Below are 20,146 nucleotides of genomic sequence, written 5' to 3'. Positions count from 1 at the left end.
AAAGTACCAAGATTTGGAATTCAGAATAAATTTTAGGGGCGCCTGGGTGGCTCAGTCAGTTAAGCGTCCGGCTTCGGCTCAGATCATGATCTCACGGTTCGTGAGTTCAAGCCCCGCATCGGGCTCCGTGCTGACAGCTCGGAGCCCGGAGCCTGCTTCGGATTCCGTGTCTCCCTCTCTCTCGGGCTTGCCCTGGCCAGGGGAGGAGGTTGGCGTTAAGCAGATAGAGCTCAGATGTTTAAGAGCACACTTTGAAAGCGTCCTCACAGCACGGCCCCCGGTGCTCCCCTGAGCCAGTGATCCGAGAAACCCAGGTGGGAGCTGAAATGCCTTTCGTGACCTACCCTCCAAAGTTACAGGGTCGCCCCCACTGTCTGCTATTAGTCAAGGCAGCTACAAAGGTCTGCCCAGGTTCAAGGGGAGGGAACACACCCCACCGCTTGATGAAAAATGGGTCCATGTTACATGGTGGGAATGTGCTGGATTAGATATATATTGATATGACCATGCTGTGAAGCATGGTCTGCCACGGTCGGGTCTGTGATTGTATGGAACCCCAAGCCCTGCTGCCTTTACCTTTGGCCCCACAGGAGTCACAGACCCCAAATCCCTGACTTTAAAACACAGCATGGCTTTGGACCATGCGCAGCGGCTCGTCTGGACCAAGGTCTGGGGAGAGCCGGCCAAAATGTTTGGCTTTTTAAAGGCAGCTTGTATTTTCCAGAGATGGTTGCAATAATATCGCCCATCGCTCGTGCTTTTCCTATCATATGATGTTGGTACTGCCCTCATCAAGATGTAGGATAAAGGTTAGGGCGCCTGGGTAGCTCAGTCGGTTAAGCTCCGGCTTCGGCTCAGGTCATGATCCCATGGTTCGTAAGTTTGAGCCCTGCATCGGGCTCTGTGCTGACAGCTCAGAGCCTGGAGCCTGCTTTGGATTCTCTGTCTCCTTCTCTCCCTGCCCTTCCCTGACTTGCGCTCTGTCTCTCTCTGTCTCTCAAAAATGGATAAACATTTAAAAAAAATTTTTAAACAGTAGGATAGGGGCACTTGGGTGGCTCAGTCGGTTAAGCGTTGGACTTTGGCTCAGGTCGTGATCTCACAGTTTGTGAGTTCAAGCCCCATGTTGGGCTCTGTGCTGACAACTTAGAGGCTGGAGCCTGTTTCAGATTCTGTGTCTCCCCCTCTCTTGGCCCCTTTCCCTCTCTTGTATGCTGCCTCTCTCTCTCTCTCTCAAAAATAAATAAACATTAAAAAAAAAAAAAAAAAGAAGTAGGATATGTATTCCCTCTGCCTGAATCTGACAGGACTTGTGGCTAAAACAGAGTGACACTTTGTGACTTGCAAGTCTAGACCATAAAAGTCGATAGAGCTTCTGCCTGGTTCCCTTGAGTTGCTTGACCCGGGAACCCAGCGGCCACGCCATGAAGAAAGTCAAATGGCCTGTGGAGAAGTCCATGTGGAGAGGAACCAAGACTCTCCACCCACAACCCCCTGAGCGCCCACCTCTGGTCACGTGCCTCCCCTGATCCTGAGTGAGGCAAAGACAAGCCGTCCCAGCTGAGCCCCGCCCAGGTTGTGGGTTTGTGAGTGAGCGAATGATTGCTGTTGTTTTAACTGTCCGAGTGTTGGGGCCGTTTGTTATGCAGCAGTAGATAACCGAAACATGTGGGGAGCCCCAGTAATAACTTGGATGGAATTTTCCAACACGCCCCGTGGGAGCAGGACTCAGATTCCATTTGATTGAAGAGTATCAGTAAATGTGACCTATCTTTCGCATCCAGGTTTGGGTTGTCCATTCATACCTGTTAAACTTTTTAATGTGCAGCTCTGGGATCTGGATAAATCTTTAGGAGCTTCTTCACCAATAACACTCAGCTTCTTTCCAATATGCGTATCCTAACTTAGAGGCTGGGTAAGGCTGTCCCCGGTGATGTGAGAACCACCCTGCCCCCAACTATGACAATAAGAATAATAAGGTGGGGGCACCTGGGTGTCTCAGTCGGTTAAGCATCCGACTCTTGATTTCAGCTTAGGTCACGATCTCACGGTTTGTGAGATCGAGCCCTACCTACATTAGGCTCTATGCTGACAGTGCAGAGCCTGCTTGGGATTGTCTCTCTCTCTCCCTCTCTCTCTGCCTCTACCCCACTCACATGCTCTCTCTCTCTCTCTCTCTTAAAATAAATAAACATTAGAAAAAATAATAAGATGAATAGCTAACATATATATATGTATTTATATATATATTTAATGCTATGAGCTAGACATTATCCTCTGTGACTTACATTTATGAATTCATTTAATCCTGACAGCGATCTTGAAGCAAACACTATTATTACCCTCATTTTACAGATGAGAAAATGGAGGCACAGAGAGGTGAAGTAACTTTACAAAGGTCGCACAGCTAGTGTGGGTGATGCCCGGATTCTGTGCTATCCTGCCTTTCTGATGATCAAGGGCTGAGACCGGGAATTGGCAAATCTTGAGTAGTTGGGGTGTGGAATGGAGAAAACACAGGGTTTGGGGCCAGAGACGCCCGGACCCTGACCCCGGTCGGGCTGTGTCTCGTGTGCCCTCGGACACATCACGTCACCTTTCTGAGTCTCGGTGTCCTGGCCTAAAAACTGCAGGTACTGATGGCACCTGCCCCACAGGCCTCTTGGAAGGAAGGCAAAAAGACTGCCCCCATATGACATCCAGCGGTGTGGGATTTTGCATATGGCAGACACTCAGCGAGTATCATTTTCTTCTATCTTTCTGGAGAAGGTGGGACCTATGCTCTGATACCACAGGCTTCTGTTCCTCTTCCTGCTCGCCCTCTGCCTCCTCCCGTGGGCAAGGCAAAGTCCAAGTCCTCTGTGCAGCCTGGAAGCCCTGAGGAAGACCCTGTGACTAATTCCTCCCATCCTTCCGCCATAATTGGAATGGACCTGGTCCCAGGATTACTTTTCCTTAGCCTCTAATGATGATGGATCAGTGATAGTCAGTTGTTAACTGTGTCTTTGTAGCCACTCTACCCTGGCTTCCATGACTCCTTGGGGTGGTTCTCCTCCCCCAAGGCAGAGCCTCAACTCCTTGGTCTGGTTCTTGAGACCTCCACTGGGAGGCTAGCCCCACTTTCCAATCTGTCATCACCCATGTTCCCTCTCATTTTCCTGGAGTCACTTAGACCTGGGTCAGCATCCTAGGTCTGTCATTTGCTCACTGTGTGTCCTTCAGCATGACTTCACCTCTCTCATCCATAAAATGGGTATAATAATCGCTTTCTCTCAGCTCTAATAATGACATTGAATAAGATGATGTGTGGAAAGCATCTAGCACATATTAGGTGCTCCTTAAATATCCATTTTGTTTCTTCTCCCGTTGCATGATGTGATAGTTAATTTTATGTATCAACTTGGCTGGGCCATGGTGCTCAGATATTTGGTCAAACGTTATTCCGGATGCTTTTGTGAAGTTGTTTTTTGGATGAGTTTGCATTAAATTGGTGGACTTTAAATAAAGCAGATTACCCTCCATAATGTGGGTGGGCCTCATCCAGGCAGGTAAGTCCTTAGTAGGACACTGACCTCCCCTGAGCAAGAAGCAATTCTGCCAGCAGATCGCCTTCGGACTCCAACTGCAACTCTTCCTTGAATCTCTAGCCAGCCAGCCTCCCCTGTGGACTTGGACTTGGTGGCCTCCATAATCATGGAAACCAATTCCTTAAAATCTCTCTCTCTCTCTATCCCCTCTATCCCTATCATCTCTCTCTCTCTCTCTCTCTCCTCTATCCCTATCATCTCTCTCTCTCTCTTCTAATGTTTACTTATTTATTTTTGAGAGACAGAGAAAGCATGAACAGGGGAGGGGCAGAGAGAGACCCACGCAGAAAGAGAAGAAGGCTCCAGGCTCTGAGCTGTCAGCGTGGAACCTGATGCGGGCTCGAACCCACGAACCGTGAGATCATGACCTGAGCTGAAATCAGATGCTTAACTGACCAAGCCACCCAGGTGCCCCTCTATCATCTATCTATCTATCCATCCATCCATCATCTGTCTATTCACCCATCCATCATCTATCTATTCATCCATCATCTATCTATTTATCCATCCATCATCTATCTATCTATCTATCCATCATCTAGCCATCCATCCATCATCTATCCATCCATCCATCATCTATCTATCCATCCATCATCTGTCTATCTATCTATCTATCTATCTATCCATCCATTATCTATCTATCCATCCATCATCTATCTATCTATCTATCTATCTATCTATCTATCTATCCATCCATCATCTATCCATCCATCCATCATCTATCTATCCATCCATCATCTGTCTATCTATCTATCTATCTATCTATCTATCCATCCGTTATCTATCTATCCATCCATCCATCATCTATCTATCTATCTATGCATCCATCATCTATCTATCTATTTATTCATCCATTATCCTTCTATCTGTCTATCTATCTATCTATCTAGTCTACATACACACACATCCTGTTGGTTCTATTTCTCTGGAGAACCTTGAGTAATACACAAGGAGAGTGTGGAACATTGTATTTTTCAAAGGTGGCTTCACTAATTCGTATAGATGATGGATGGATGCCATTCTACACATTTTTCTTATAATGTGATTGAAATCCTTCCCACTGTGGGGTGGGGTTTATATACTCTCTCCTTAATTCTGGGCAGGTGCTTGGGACTGTTCTGACCGATTTATATGGTGGAATGTGAATGCCACGGGCCTTCTGCTGTTGAGACATAAACAGGATGCAGCTTCTGCCTGGCTACTTCTTCCTCAGGATAAGCACCTTTGGAGCCCTGAGCACGCACGCTCTCTCCCTCTGTCTCTGTCTGTCTGTCTGTGTCTCTCTCCATCACATCTATCTATCAACCAATCACCTATCTATCTGACAAAGTGCAGCAACACAGAGACCACCATGCTGGAGAGGCCTTGAGGAAAGACCAAGATAGAGGTGTCTGAGCACCTGACAGGGTGGGAAGAAGTGTTTACGATAATCCCACCCCAGCCACGGTCAAACAGCAGGGATGAGGAGATCTGGGCAGCAGGTGCATGGCTGGGCCAGGTGCAGCATCAGAACGGGGAGTGACGATGGTAATAAATGACTGTTACTGCCTGAAGCCAGTAAAAAATCTTGGGGTGATTTTTTTATGCAGCTACAGTGAGGAAGGATTTCAGAAATTGCATCTCTATATGGAGAGGTGGAAGGAGAAAGTCAGCTTAGAAAAGATAGGATTTGGAGAAAAAAAAATCCCTTGTGTGGTTTCCCTTCCTTACATAGTCTATGGGTGCCAGGTGTTCCTCTCTGGGTCAAGGAATGATGGGACCTCTGTGGCCTGAAAAAGGCAGCTCCTCTAAGTCCTGCTTGATATAGGAAACTGGGGAAGAGGTGGGTACATTTATAGAAGGAGGAACTCAGGAAGAAAAGAATGGGGTCCCTAAACTCTTGCCTTTTGAGGTTCAATATTACTGGAGGTTTTTTTAAAAATGTTTACTTATTTATTTTGAGAGGGAGCATGAGCAGAGAAGGGAGAGAGAGTGAGAGAGGAAGAGAGAATCCCAAGCAGGCTCCACACTCTCAAACGTGGAGCCCAACATGGGGCTCGAACTCATGAACCACGAGACCATGACCTGAGCAGAAATCGAGAGCTGGATGCTTTCCCAACTGAGCCACCCAGGTGCCCCTGGAGGTTTTTTCTGATAAAATTAAGTGGTCTTGATTGGAGATCTCCTGCTGATAACGCCAAGGTTACATCTCCACTCTGATTTCTCCCTTGAAATCCAAACAATATGTTCAGCCATCTACTTGAAATCTCCATTGGGTGGTCTTCTAGGAAAATCCAACTTAACACACCCAAAGCAGAACTCCCCATTTCTTCCCTACCCCATCCCTAAATCCCTGCTCTCCTGTGTCTTGGGAGATGTCCCATCTGCCCTGGCACTCAGGACCAAGGCAAGGAATCTCTGATTTCCCCTTTGCTCTCACCCCCCTTATCCGATCCATCATCAAGTCCCGATGGGACCACCTCCAAAACCTGCATCAAGCCCATCACACACCTCTGTCTCCACCACTACCCTAGGCCAAGCAATGAACGTCTTTCTTGTCTAGACTGCAACAGCCTTCCAACCGGTCTCCACTTACGAGGAGCTAGGCTGGTACCACAGTCTCAATCCCCAGGCCTGAGATTCATGGAGAAGGCTAGTTCTAGCTAACTCTAACCAGCCTGGAAGCCCCAGCCTGGCACCATGATCTGGGGATAATGACCAAACATGCAAATGAGAACTAACATAGCTGACGCGTGAGTCCCAAGCTTGGGAGCTCCTACAGCCAACCAGTGTGCTTGGTGAGCAAGGACTGGTTACAACAGCGACCCCTGTCGGGCGGTGGCTAGAACAGCAGCGCCAGGGGACTTCCCCCACTGGAGAGCTCCCTCTCACATCTGAGAGTAGAGTGGAAGCCTCCCACTGACTTTGCCCCTGCGGTTCTTGGTCAGGAAATTTCCTCTCAAGTCCCAGAAGTCTGCGCTCGGGTGGCCTCTGTTTTGTCTGCACACACAGGCCAGAACCCCAGTTACCTTGTACGTAGGATTGTCTAATAGCCGCAGAGCTGAAAGGGCCATTAGACGCCCAGGTCTTTTGTTTCATTGACAGAAACTGAGACCCAGAGATGGGAAGAAAGAGACTTCTTGCCTGAGGATGCTAAGCCAAGCCACAGTTTGTGCGGGGAAAGGCCAACACAGGGTGCAATTGTGTGTGTGTGTGTGTGTGTGTGTGTGTGTGTGTGTGTTTAGGGGATGAGTGAGGAGTGGGACGTGAGGTTGTTGGGTGGTAATTATCTCAGTGCTGGCATGCCCCAGGGATTCTTGCAAAGGGGGTGGTTAGGAGGTAAAAAGAGTCCCTGGGCTCCAGGTCATGGGTTCAAGTCCTGGGAGTCCCGCCTTGGCTTCATCTTTCCCCGCCACAGCCCAAAGCATCTCCCACCACCCTCCGGGCAAGAGCGGCATCACAGTGGGGCAAGAAGGGTAGAATGAGCCAGAACTGCCATTGTCACCATTACCCCCGAATTTCTCTCACAACTTCCTGCCGGAGTTGAATTCTCTCCTCCGAATTTCCGGTGGATACATGACCATAGTTCCAGCTTGCATGCCTCTGGCAGGCCACTCACCTGTTGCCCAGATGTTAAAACGTCCTTCCTTCTGCTCAACCACTTTTTTCTTGCAACCTTTCCCCCAGCTGTTCCCACTCTGCCTCTCCGTTAACCCCCCACCCCCAAACATGGCTGTTCTTTTTGCCCTTTGCTGGTTTTGCAGAGCTGTTACCGAGAAATCCTGACCTGCCACCCATCCCCTCAGGCCAGACCTGCCCTGACCCAGGAGGTCACTGCTCTGGTCCTTGTGTTGTCTGTCCCTAGAGCTGCATCTCCGGTGACCTAAGTCGTCCGTACTTGTGAACATCACACCCTCACGACCCGGCCTGGGTGGGCCGATTGTCAGGGCTAGGCAACCAGGATCCCGCTGGGAGAAAACAACTATTCTGGTGGTTACAGGCCAGTTCTTTCCTAACTGGTGTCCTCCTCAGCCCTCCTGGGGACAGATGGGCACAGAGGAGGGCAGCCCAAGGCCAAGGGATACAAGGGACACGAGAGATACAAGAGATACGAGAGGGGATGGATTCCAGATCCCCAATTAAAACGAACCCGATGTCACCCCCTCCACATGCTCGGCGTGAATCCTGCCAAGACCAAGGCTGTGTCTCTAATCAGTCGCCAAGGAAGCCCGGTCACAGTTGTTTGCTCACAGGTCTTTCTCCTCCACTGGACTGTGGGCTCCGTGAAGGCAAGACCTGGGTCTCATTCTCTCTGGGTTGTTAGAACCCCGCTCAGGGCCCAGGACGTAGTAGAGGCTCAGTGAATATTGGTTGGATGAACGAATGTCCCTCCCTGTCCCTTGGCTGGGACAAGGGTGTGAAAAGGGGAGCTCCGCAGCTTCCTGGCACACCCTTGGGGATCAACACCTATGCCCCGTCAGCTGCCCACACCCCGTCCTCTCCACCCACCTGTAATCCCCTCTCTCAAGCGGCCACATTCCAAAACCTGCCTTTCCTTCCTGTCTTCCTGCCTTCTGCAGTCATGGGCCCAGGACATGGGTAGAGCCCCGGCCACCGGCTCCCTGTGGGATGTGGGCTAAGTTGCTTCCTCTCTTGGGGCCTCAGTGTCCTTATCTGTGAAATGACTTAGGGACTGGGTTGTGGGGGGGTTTGCTGGACCAAGTGTCTCTGACAGCCCCAGGGGTCCTCTCAGCCCCTCCCCACAACACACCCCCCACACCCCCAAGCCCGTGCTGATGTAGGCTTGTCACACAGCCCCTTGGTGGGCACCGGGGAAGGGATGGGAGAGGCAACGTCCCACCAAGGCCTTCTCTGGTCCACACCTGAGGCCCTGAGGACAGAATGGATGACGTATTATCAACCCTGGGCCCCCACCCTGGGGATATGCTGGGTGAGCTCCAGCCCCGAGCTCAAGGCCCATGACCGCCAAACCTGAGGCTGTGCCCGCCAGACATACAGAAAGAGGGAAGCCGTAAGAGCATTCTCTCCGCCTACCCTCTCACCTCAAAGCCTCGTGGCCTCTCCACCTGCCGTCTTTTTCTTCTCCTTCCCACCTTCCCCTCTTGGCCTTCCTTCCCATAGCAATTAGGCGCCCAATTTCAGAGGCACACACTTCAGTTCAAATGCAGGCTTCGTGGATCCTTGGCTGTGTGACCGAGGCAAGGGACTGAACCCCTCTGAATCCTGGGACTGGTGATAGTAGCCGCCTCCCCCGGTTGTAACGATTAAGTGAAACAATTTCCACAGAGTACGTAGAGCGGGACCCGGCACGTATTAGGTGCTCAGTAAGCATGCGTGTTATTAATCGTATGATCGTCAGTATTTGCCCAAGAACGGCTGGCTGCCAGTCCACTGTTCTGCCAATTAGTGCTATCCCGAACCTTCCACTTATTGGCTGTGCGGCCCTGGATAAGTGAATGGACCTCTCTGAGGTTCAGACTGCCTGTCCTGAAGCGTGGCAATACTAATACTTTCCTCATAGACTTTTCTGGAAGATGAGGTGATGACCAGAAGTAGGGCAAGGAGAGAATGCGTCTCTTAGCCCTGGAAACCCAGAGAGTGGAAGGAGCTATCAATAAACACTCTTGAGCCACAAGCTTCAGCCACGGCGAGTGATCTCGCTCTGTATACGGTACTTAGCCCGGCGCCGGGTCACCCTTAGCTGGGTCAGCAGATGGGAGTCCTCCTCCTCTCCCCGGATCCCTCCTGCCACTTTGGTCCACCCCTCCCTATTCCCACGCCCATTGTTTTTCCTTTTACTCCCCCCTCTTCGCCTCTTGCTTAAATTACTGCCTGGCTCCCACAGCCTCCCGGCATTTTCCAGCTCATTTCATTCGTTCCATCCTGTTACTATGGAGAACCCGAGCTTCAGCAAGGAGAGGGGACCCTTCTGACCGCATGAGCATCAGCATGTCATTGCCCCTGCTCTAGAGCCATCAGATCCACGGCCATTAGGCTGGCGTTCAAGGTCCTTCACCATCTGCCCCCGCCTCCCACTCCCCTCCCGGCCAACCTCATCTTCGCTCCAGCTTGCTTGCTCACCAGCTGGTCCCAGAGGCCAGCCGAAGAACGAGTTTTACTTGGAGGGAAGGTTGCCTCCCGCCCGCCCAGCTCTTCACCACCAACCCACCCCCAGCCCTAGCTCACCCCGACTATTTCTCCTCCTGCCCTTGGGTGACACCAGTCAGCTGATGATGCCTTCCTCCCCAGATCTCTGTCCCAGCCCCAGGGATGGCACCCAGTGGGGCCGAGCCCAGGAGGTTCTCTACTGACGCCAGCAATCTCTCCCAGACACTGGACTCAGCATAATCGGTTTTTAATGGGCCCTATTATAACCCTATCCGTAGTGTGCGTCATGGGCACCTGACCTCCACAGCTAAATGCTTAACTGGGGAGTTGCCTGGGGCCACTGTCCCTTTCCTTCCGGGTCCTCTTGGAAGCTGCTGGCCTCTCTTGCCAGTAGGCAGTGGTGAGAACATCCCAGCCGGAACCAACCATGCACAGAGTATGCCCCCTGATTCTTAGAATTTCTGAGCTGGGAAAAGCGAATTATAATCCACCAGTGGCAGAAGGGTCTCATTTCGTCTGCTAGCACCGATCGATTGCTAGGACTACTTGAAGAACTATGTTGAGGAGAACGCTGGGGCCCTGTAGGGAGGAGTTCAGGGGTCAAGCAGCGACATCTGCCACGGACAGTGAGGGCAGGAGGACAGCCCACAGGCCACACACTTTGCTTCCAGAATCTGATGTCTCGGTCATTCACGTACCGATTGCGTGATGGGCGCACACCCACTGCTCTGAGGAGTAGGTCCCCAAGAAGCCAGGAGGAACCAGAAGACCGGGGAATTGAATTCAACCTAACTATCTATCACTGCTATTTGCTAGGCGTGATGGATCTCGCACTGTGATTTTACAGGTGGAAAAATGAGCTTCAGAGAGAAGCATGGCCACCCAGCAAGTTAGTAACAGACCTGACATTGGAACTCTCTGTCACTGGCGTCGCCTCCCAGAAGGGTCCTTTCTCAGCAGTTAAACTCTGTCCAGCGGAAGGCCCACAGTGTATCAGAGAATCGGGGTGGAGGGACCTCTCGGTGCTCCCTGAAAAGTAGATCCTGAAGGAAGCAGAGCCCGGGGCTCTAACGGGGAAAACGAACCCCAGGTCTCGAAGCAGCAGTCTGGGGTGTGAGCCGGGGTGGGGTGACCCTCAGGGAGCAGACCCCATCCGAAGAGCCAGAAAGGCCCAGGATGCCTGTAAGTGTTAGCAGCTCGCAGGGTGGAGTGAGAAGAAGTTCAAATATGACAAGGAAGCTAAACTGCCTGGCTTCGAACGTCAAAAAATAAACAAGAGTTGACTCATGTAATTGTCACATGATCCTGGACGATAGAAAGCAGGAAGCACCACATGAGGAACACCTTTAAAGACCTATGAGAGCAGGACCCCTGCGGGTGCTGACTCACTCACCGCGGGACCCTAGTACCTAGCCAGAGGAGGTGGAAAACCCATAAGTGTTAGCTACTGGGCAAGCTCCTGGAGTCAAAGGGACTTTGCCCCTCACTATTCTGGCACGTTTTCTGAGTCTGCTGCCTCCTGGGCCCCACATGTGAAAACTGTGGGGAGTTCAGCACCCTCAGTCCCATCAGTTCCTCACAGCGGGCCTGCGAAATGTATTCTAATTCCCATTTTACAGATGGGAACATGGAGGCACCAAAGGCAAGTTCCCTTGCTCAAGGCCACATAGCTCCTTTCACCTCAGACAGAGCTGTTCTTGCCCTCAAATCTTGGAGGTGGGAATTAAGAGGAGGTGGCCCCTGGGGCCTCTCTCTGCCCTTTCTCTGTCTTCCCCTGCTCGTCCTCCTCTGTTTCAGCAAGGCCTATGGGGAAGGCCTGGCCCCAGCCCAGGAAGGGCTCTGCCAGGGACTTGCTGGGCAGTCTGGGGCCGGCTCTTTCCATCTCTGGGCCTCCCTCAGGAGCACGAGGGAACGGGACACGGACCATGCAGCAACACAACCCCAAGGATCAGTGATCCAAGTTTCCCTGCACAGACACCCCCTTTCCCGAAGCTCCTCTCAGCGGCCCTGTGCCCCGAGGCCCCCAGGCCCTGCCCGCTCACCTGCCATGCCAGGCCGGCCTGCCCTGGCTTCCCCGGCGTGTGATGTGTGCACCTTCAGGACGGCGTGTCACAGCAGCCAGCCGGACCCGCATTAACAAGACAGATCCCGGGGCACTCCTAGGCAGGACGCCCAGCGTGCAAGCGGAGGCGTGGCCCCTCTCGCCCTAGCAGCGGCACCTAATCGCCCAGTAATTGCCCTGGTTTGCACCTCGAAGGTGTCCGGCGTGGGAGTGGCCTCAGCCAAGAGGCTTTCCTAACACAGAGTTGAGGGCTGGGCTGTGGGAGAAACTGAGGCCCAGAGAGGTCCCGGGACCTGGCAAGAACAGAGGAGGGAGGAGAGGAAAGCAGTTGGGGGGGGATCTGGGTTTGCCGTCTCCCGTCCTTACCCTCCCAGCGAGAAAACGGAGGCTCAGAGAGGGTGCCCTAAGGGTACATCGTGATAAGCTGCAGAGCAGGGACCAGGACCCGGGTCTCGTGGCATCTGGTGCGGGGCCGTCTTCTCCCGTCCTGGGTGGGATGAGAAGGCTCCCGGGCCCCAGTGCCCTCTTCTGTGCGGCCTCCAGAGGCATGTACAGGGGGAAAGGCCCACGGTCCTCCCTGGGCCATGCCTCCACCACACCACACCCTCCACCTCCTGCACGGCCCCCCACCGACAGGCTCAGCCTCGAGGGAGGAGCCCTGAGTGCCAGACGGAGAAACTTTAGGCCCACACAGGCCTGGGTTTGAAGGCCAGCTCATCTCCTGGTGACAGGAGCGGTAAAATGAAGACGGCGGCCTCTCCTTACAGGGCAGCTATGGGGGGACTCACGGCAACCATGGGGGACTCGCGGCCAGGGCCTGGGCACCCAGGGATCCCGACTCCCCTGTCCCTCCCCTCTGGCATACTGTGAGAGCCGGCCCATTCCGGAGCTCTGTCACCCTAGGCTCTTGGGAGGAGGTTAATAAGAAAGAGGGGAGCGGCTCTCTGGCTCAAAAGCAAGGCTAATTCACCTGACTTTGTGAGCTGGATCCATCCTGGAGCCACCGGGGGCCCTGACCTCGAGCAAGACCTCTCCATCTCAGAACCCCGGCTTCTCCACCTATGACCTAACAGGACTGGCCTAAAGTATTCTTAAGTGTCATCCTAGTTCACAGGCTAAGATCCCGGGGCTCCAAGACCCGGGACGGCAAAGCGGCTGAAGTCTCATGTTGCCTCTGTCGAATGAAATGGAGGGGGTTTTTATTTTTCTGGAAGCTGGGAGGGAGGTTTCTCTCTGTTGGTAAGCGCCTGACTTGGGGCCCACGGGGGCCGGGTGGGGCTGGGTGGGGGAGGAAAGGGGAGGTAGGGGGGGTAGATGCTGGGAGACAGGGGCAAGGAGGGGCGAGGTGGGAGAGTGCTGTGCGCCTTTGCTCTCTGTGATCACCTGAGCACTCAGGAAAGGGTATAAAAACCCCAGGTGTTTGATGTGGTTGGATTTCTTATAGAAAAATGGCAAAGGGGTTGAGTTCTGCTTGCCAGTTTGGTGCAGGGCAAACATGTTTAATGGGCTCTTTGGAGGCCTACCCTGCCTTTAATTACTGCCTTCTGGCCCCGGCCCAGGGTTCTCCTTCCTTCTTGCCCTGCAGCCCGCAGACCCCGGGCCCTTCTGAAGCTGCTTTTCTGCCTGTGCCGGTCAAGCTCCTCCCCACTAATCACTGTCTCATCCAGGGCCCTTTATCTTTCATCTGGGGTTTGCCCGGACTGGGGCTCCCAGAATATAGGGCATTTAAAAACACCCCCCCTTCCCACAACCCCAAATAACAATTCATACTCAAGTTTAGAGGAGGGCAATGTCCTGGGGTAAAAGGCAGAAACCCGGGCTCTGTTATCTCCAGGCCAAACTGGCTGTGTGACCCTTGGCCAGTCACTTACCTTCTCTGGGCCTTGGTGCCTGATAACATTGCAGATTAGGTCTCACCTGTCCCAACCTTCTCTGGTTCTAAATGATCAAGCAGGAGCCAAAGCCTGGGACAACTCGGGATAACCCCATGTTGCTTCACAAGTTAAAATCTGTGCCTGTGGAATAAACACATACTTTAAAAATAGTTTTTCTGACTCTAAAGATACTACGTGCTCGTGCTCGTGTAGAAAAAGCAAGCAACATAGAACAAGAAGAAAGTATATACGCATATCACTGCAAACATATGTAAATGCATGTATGTGCCTCAGGTTTGTAGGGAAGAAGTGGACGGAGAAGTGAATTTGTAACTTAACCTTTTCACTCAGCCGTATGTTGAGCTCATATTGTGATCTGGGCAGGGCCTCTGCCCTTTCAACAGTAAGGGGTTATTGATATAACCAGCAAAGTGTGAGCAGCAAAAGAAATGTTTTAAAAATCAGGGGCACCTGGGTGGCTCAGTCAGTTAAATGCTCGACTTCTGCTCAGGTCATGATCTCACAGTTCGTGAGTTCGAGCCCCACATCGGGCTCCGTGCTAACAGCTCAGAGCCTGGAACCTGCTTTCTATTCTGCCTCCCTCTCTCTCTGCCCCTCCCTTAACTCTCACTCTGTCTCTCTTTCTCTCTCAGAAATAAACATTAAAAAAATTTAAAAAAAAATTTTTTTTTAAAAATCAAACAGAGGGGGCGCTGGGGTGGCTGAGTCGGTTAAGCGTCCGTCCCACTCTTGATTTCGGCTCAGGTCATGATCTCACAGTTTGTAGGATCAAGCCCCGCTGACAGTGCGGGTCCTGCTTAGGATTCTCTCTTTCTCCCTCTCTCTCTGCCCCTCCCCACTCTCTCATTCTTGCTCTCTGAAAATGAATAAACAGTAAAAAAAATTTCAAAAATATCAAAACGATCACCTTTGGGAAAAGGAAGGATTTTTTTTTTTTTTGGTTTATTTAATTTCAAGTTTACTCTTGTTTTAATTGTAGGCAACGGAGGGCACCATGACTTTTGTGGGACTCAGAGCATCTGTCTGGCCCTGCCTTGGAGAGCGTCAGAGGCAGAGCTGTGAGTCCATGAGTGTGTGGTCGTTGGGCCAGCTGTACCAGCGTCACCGGGGAGCTGGTTAGAAACGTAGACTTCTGGGCCGTTCCCCAGGCCCGCTGAACCAGAATCTGCATTTTTAACAGTTCCTCGCATGATTCATCTGCATAATACGGTTCGAGAAACTCTACCGAGAGCAACCGTTCTCAAAGAGAGGTCCAGAATCACCAAGACGCTTTTAGGGAATCTGTGAAGTCAGTACTATTTTTATAGTACTATCAAGGGTTTTTTGGGGGGTGTGGAAGGGGTCTCTTTCATTTTTATTCTCTCATGGGTGTACCGTGGAGTTTTCCAGAAGGCTGCATGATATGTGATAGTGCAAAAAACTGAATGCAAAAGCAGATCTGAGACTCCAGCTGTTTTCCTATGAAGGCTTCTATTTAAAGCGGTTTTCAAAAAAAAAAGAAACAAGGAAAAAGGAAAGGAAAAGTAAAACAATGCCACTCTTACTGATAATATTTTTTGTTTCGGAAAATATGGTTCTTTTTCACAAATACATGTTAATTGTGTTAAGATGCAGGGTTTATTAGTTTTTATCCATTTATTTAAAAATGTCTTAATGTTTATTTATTTTTGGGAGAGACAGAGAGACAGAGCATGAGCAGGGAGGGGAGAGAGAGAGAAGGAGACACGGAATCCGAAATAGGCTCTAGGCTCTGAGCTGTCAGCACAGAGCCCAACGTGGGGCTCAAACTCACGAACCATGAGATCATGACCTGAGCCAAAGTCAGACGCTTAACCGACTGAGCTACCCAGGTACTCTATGGTTTAATAGTTTTTAAGTGAGTTAATGCGTAAACATTTCCGTAAGTTTCTCAGTGTTAATTTATTTTTTTTAAATTTATTTTGAGAGAGAGAGAGAGAGCACACATGAGCAGGGGAGGGGCAGAGAGAGAGAGAGGAACAGAGAATCCAGAGCAGGCTCCACGCTGTCAGCACAGAGCCCTACAGGGACTTGATCCCACGAACCGTGAGATCATGACCTGAGCCGAAACCAAGAGTCAGTCGCTTAATGGACTGAGCCACCCAGGTGCCCCTCTCAGTGTTAAATTCTAAATTGGTAAGTATCTCCTGATGTAACCCACATGAGCAAATGTTCTTTGGGGTGCTCAAAAATTTTTTCAGAGTGTAAAGAGGTCCTGAGATGGAACTGTTTGAGGACAGCTGGTCTAGACTCTACCTCCCCTCTAGGAGCGGGAGTGGGGAAGTGGGGAGTGGGGATATGAGGCTGTGACCTCAAGTAAAGATGAGGCCATGGCCCAGAAGACTCCAGGGGCAGCTGTGCCCTGCAGGGGGCAGCCCACTGAGCCCTCTGGTGCTGGGTCCCCTCCTTTCCAGAGTCCCGTGGCTCCAGCAACGGCCAGCCCTCTGCTGCCCGTGGGGGAATCCCAAGGTCTGAGCAGCCGGCTGGACACAGGATCCTCTGTGCTCAGACTGGCAGTCATCGACATTGTCTCGGGAATTCATCCTCACGGGACAACGAGTCATCAGGACCTACCTCAGTTAGACCTGGACTGGTCCGGTAGCAGGCTGTCCTTTCCCCTCTCTGGGCTTCTGTCAACCCGAGCCCTGACATGGGAGCTGATACCGCTCCCCTCCATTGGATAAGTCATTGGGGAACTAATGACTCATCTCTACATCACTTCATCCTGAGAGTAATAACCTCGGTGACACAGACGGCCAGGGTTCAGGCTCTGGGAGGGAGATGTTTGCCCGGCCAGAGAAGGCAGGTGGCCGTCTCACAATTTTCAGCGGACCTTATTGTTGCTTACTGTGTGGGGGCCAGAAGCTGTGAAGCAAGCCGGGAGGTGCCCTCATCCCTGCCCCCAGTGACCAAGTGTCGCCCTGTTCATCCACCTGCCTGTCTATCAAACATCAGCAGGACCTAGAAGCCACTATGAATCTACAGAACATGCACAGCTTACTGTGTTGTTTTTTAAAGAATGTTCATATATATATATATATATATAGAGAGAGAGAGAGAGAGAGAGGCAGAGAGGGCAGAGAGAAAGAGAGAGGGAGAGAGAGAATCCCCAACAGGCTCCATGCTGTCAGTGCAGAGCCCGACGTGGAGCTCGAACTCACGAACCGTGAGATCATGACCTGAGCTGAAATCAAGAGCCGGACATTTACCCTACTGAGCTACCCAGGCGCCCCTGCTTACTGTGTTTTTGCATTGGGTGCTCGTGATCTCTTCACATCCTTATACATTCATTCCCCATTCATTCACTCCTTCCAAAATTCATTCAACAAACACTTCTTCGTGCCCACTAGAGGGCAAATGAATCTCTGTGAAACCTACAGAGACATCAGTACCTGCACTTTTTTTTTTTTTTTTTTCAATCATTGTCAAGATACCAACCTATTCTGGACCTTCCCCTTGGTTCATTGTGGTTCACTCATTCTGCAGCAGGGGTAATGTTTTTGAAGTATTTTCAGCTGTATTTCTTATAAATTGTGTTGCCCTGGGGCCCCCTCCCCCCGTCCCCCACTGAAGCCAAGAGTTTGGATGTCAGGCATCGGCTGCCTGATTGGGTGTTCTGGTTTGTTTGCTTTGATTAGTGCCTGATAAGACAATGACCTTTAAAGCTAGGCTTTGCCAAGAAGGGGCTTAGTAAACTCTAAACCTCCTCTAGCAATCAGAAGCCAGGCAGGCCTAATGGATACGATCCTCGAGGTTACTGTAAACCAAGGCCAGAGATCTCTAGATATTCCATTTAAATCCTTTCCATCCAGGAAGTGAAGGAGGCCCCTCTCTGCTGATTGTGGGGAAGAGAACAGAGACCAGAGGAGGAGAAGCCGGCAGATTTCTTGACCTGACTTCGCCTCTTCAGACCAAATTTCCAGAGGTGGGAGGAAAGGCGGGGATAGTTGGTAGCTACACAGTTTGAGGGAAAAGCCAGAATGAAAAGGGTAATTGCCAACGAACCTGCAGAGGGAGATCAGAACTGTGGTTGCCTTTGGGGGTGAGGTAGGGACGGGGATTGAGAGGGCAGGGGCGTGAAAGAGCTTTCTGGGGTGATAGTTTGATTGGGATTGTTGACTGGGATGTTTGTTTACACCAGCATTCGTTAAACTTCAACCAACGTACGCTTAAGGTTTGTATATTTCATTGTATGCACATTTAACATTTAGGAAAAAGAAAGCCGTAAGCAAATTTCAAACTCTAGTCAGTGATAGGCATGTTGGTTTAGAAGGAAGTGTATTGACATCTGGAATTTAATGATGGTGCAATTGAAAGGCACCAAAAATGAGATGGATAGATGGATGGATGGATGGATGGATGGATGTAGGGACATGTGATAAACTAAGTATAGTCACATGTCAATTGTAGAATCTAGGTGGTAGTTATATGGTGTTCACTATGAAACTCTTTGATGGGATGCCTGGGTGGCTCAGTCCATTCAGGATCTGGCTCTTGATCTGAGCTCAGGTCTTGATCTCAGGGTCATGGGTTCAAGCCCTGTGTTGGGCTCCCTGCTGGGTGTGGAGCCTACTTAGAAAAATCTTGGACAAAATTTTATAAAAGCTATGTCTGAACATTTTCCTAATAAAATGAAAAAGGGTTTTCCTTCCATGCTGTATCATCTTGTCCAGCTGCCCAGCCCCTTTTGGATGCCTTTGCTGTGTTTTATGAATTTCCAGCCTCAAGAGTCCCAATATTCGAAGGCAGAACACAGGACACTCAAAGCCTAGCCTCCCTTGCAGCTTGGGTGCAGGCCGGTGACCGGTACTCCTCAAACCGCATCCGGACTCCAGCTCAGAGTGTGTAACCCACGCACCCACTGCGTTTGCTCGTGCGAATGGTGGTGGAGACCAGCTTCTATGCCGGTTATGCTTTCCCAGACCTCGCAAGGGTGAGTTCCCACCCCAGAGGCGGTCTGGGCAGGGCAGGGGCAGGGGCATCAGCAGTACCTGCTGTTTCCTCTTCAGGCCAGTGGTGAAATGCCAGGCATCCTTCCTGGAAGCTGAGTGCTCCCGATGATTCTGTGAGTCCTCCTTATCCTTTTAAAAAACTCATTTTTTTCTTTCTTTTTTTTTAAATTTTTTTTTAACGTTTATTTATTTTTGAGACAGAGAGAAAGAGCATGAACGGGGGAGGGTCAGAGAGAGAAGGAGACGCAGAATTCGCAACAGGCTCCAGGCTCTGAGCTGTCAGCACAGAGCCCGACGCGGGGCTCAAACTCACGGACAGGGAGATCATGACCTGAGCCGAAGTCGGACGCTTAACCGACTGAGCCACCCAGGCGCCCCTACTCATTTTTTTTCTTTGCTGAAAACAGCAGTTGCCAGGGAGGAGGCCTGAGAGGTGGGCCCGGAACAACCCTCTTGTAGATAACAGGTGGGGATCCAGATGTGCCCACGTGCCCCTGGGAAGCGGAGAAGTTGAAAGGGCTGGTGGAGGAGGCTTTCCAGTTCCAGAACCTGCATGTCAGGAGCTGGGATGCCCTTCTGCTGTTCTAACAACACGCAAACAACTGAAAACCAACAGCTCCTCTTAGATCTGTTGGAGAAGTGAGGCCACAGGGCAAGCTACTGACCCACAACTTGGAGAGATAGACACGGAGAGAGAATGGCAATTTACTGGTGCAGAAACCTCCGTGAGAGCCAGTCCTGGGATTGGAAAACCCAGTCTGTTATTGATGAATGGCTGGAGGCTCAGTGTGGACAAGTCTGAGAGATAAAAACCCCAGGGGCACCATCCTGAGGGGACCCCACACCTTTGTGAGCTTTACCTCCAGAAACCCTACCTGGATTCTCACAGTGACGATCATCGATCATCAGAGAAAAACACCCCCGTGCTTCAGTCAGGGGGAGGGGGAAGGAACCATTTAGAAACATGCCTCTGTTTTTCTTAACCAGGCCTGCCCTCAAGAGAAACTACTTAACCTCAGCCTAAACTACTGTGGTTTTGTAGAAGTCTAACTATCTTGGGACAAGGGAAATAGCCAACTCCGTCCCGTTCTAGCCATCCTCTAGTCCCCACCGAAGGGGGTGGAGAGGGCCGAGAAACGCTTGTGAAGGTCATAGCCCAGAGGATCAGGTTCATTAAAATACTGTGACCCAATCGTAGAATGCTTCCCCTCCCTCCACACCTCACCGCCACATCACTAAAGGCCTATTTACCAGAGTTATTTTATCCCCGACATCATGTCCAGCTGTCAACAAAAAATCACAAGACACCCTAAAAGGCAAAACACAGTTTAAAGAGACAGAGAAAACATAAGAGCCAGGCTCAGACACAGCAGGGATGTTGGAATTACCGGTCCAGGAATTTTAAAAGAACTGTGATTGGGCGCCTGGGTGGCTCAGTCGGTTAGGTGCCCAACTTTGGCTCAGGTCGTGATGTCACTGTTCCTGAGTTGGAGCCCTGTGTCCGGCTGTGTGCTGACAGCTCAG

The sequence above is a fragment of the Panthera leo genome, chromosome A3, assembly GCF_018350215.1.
Source record: "Panthera leo isolate Ple1 chromosome A3, P.leo_Ple1_pat1.1, whole genome shotgun sequence".
Lineage (NCBI taxonomy): Eukaryota > Metazoa > Chordata > Mammalia > Carnivora > Felidae > Panthera > Panthera leo.
The sequence above is the reverse complement of the archived record's forward strand: the minus strand, read 5'-3'. Positions refer to the sequence as shown.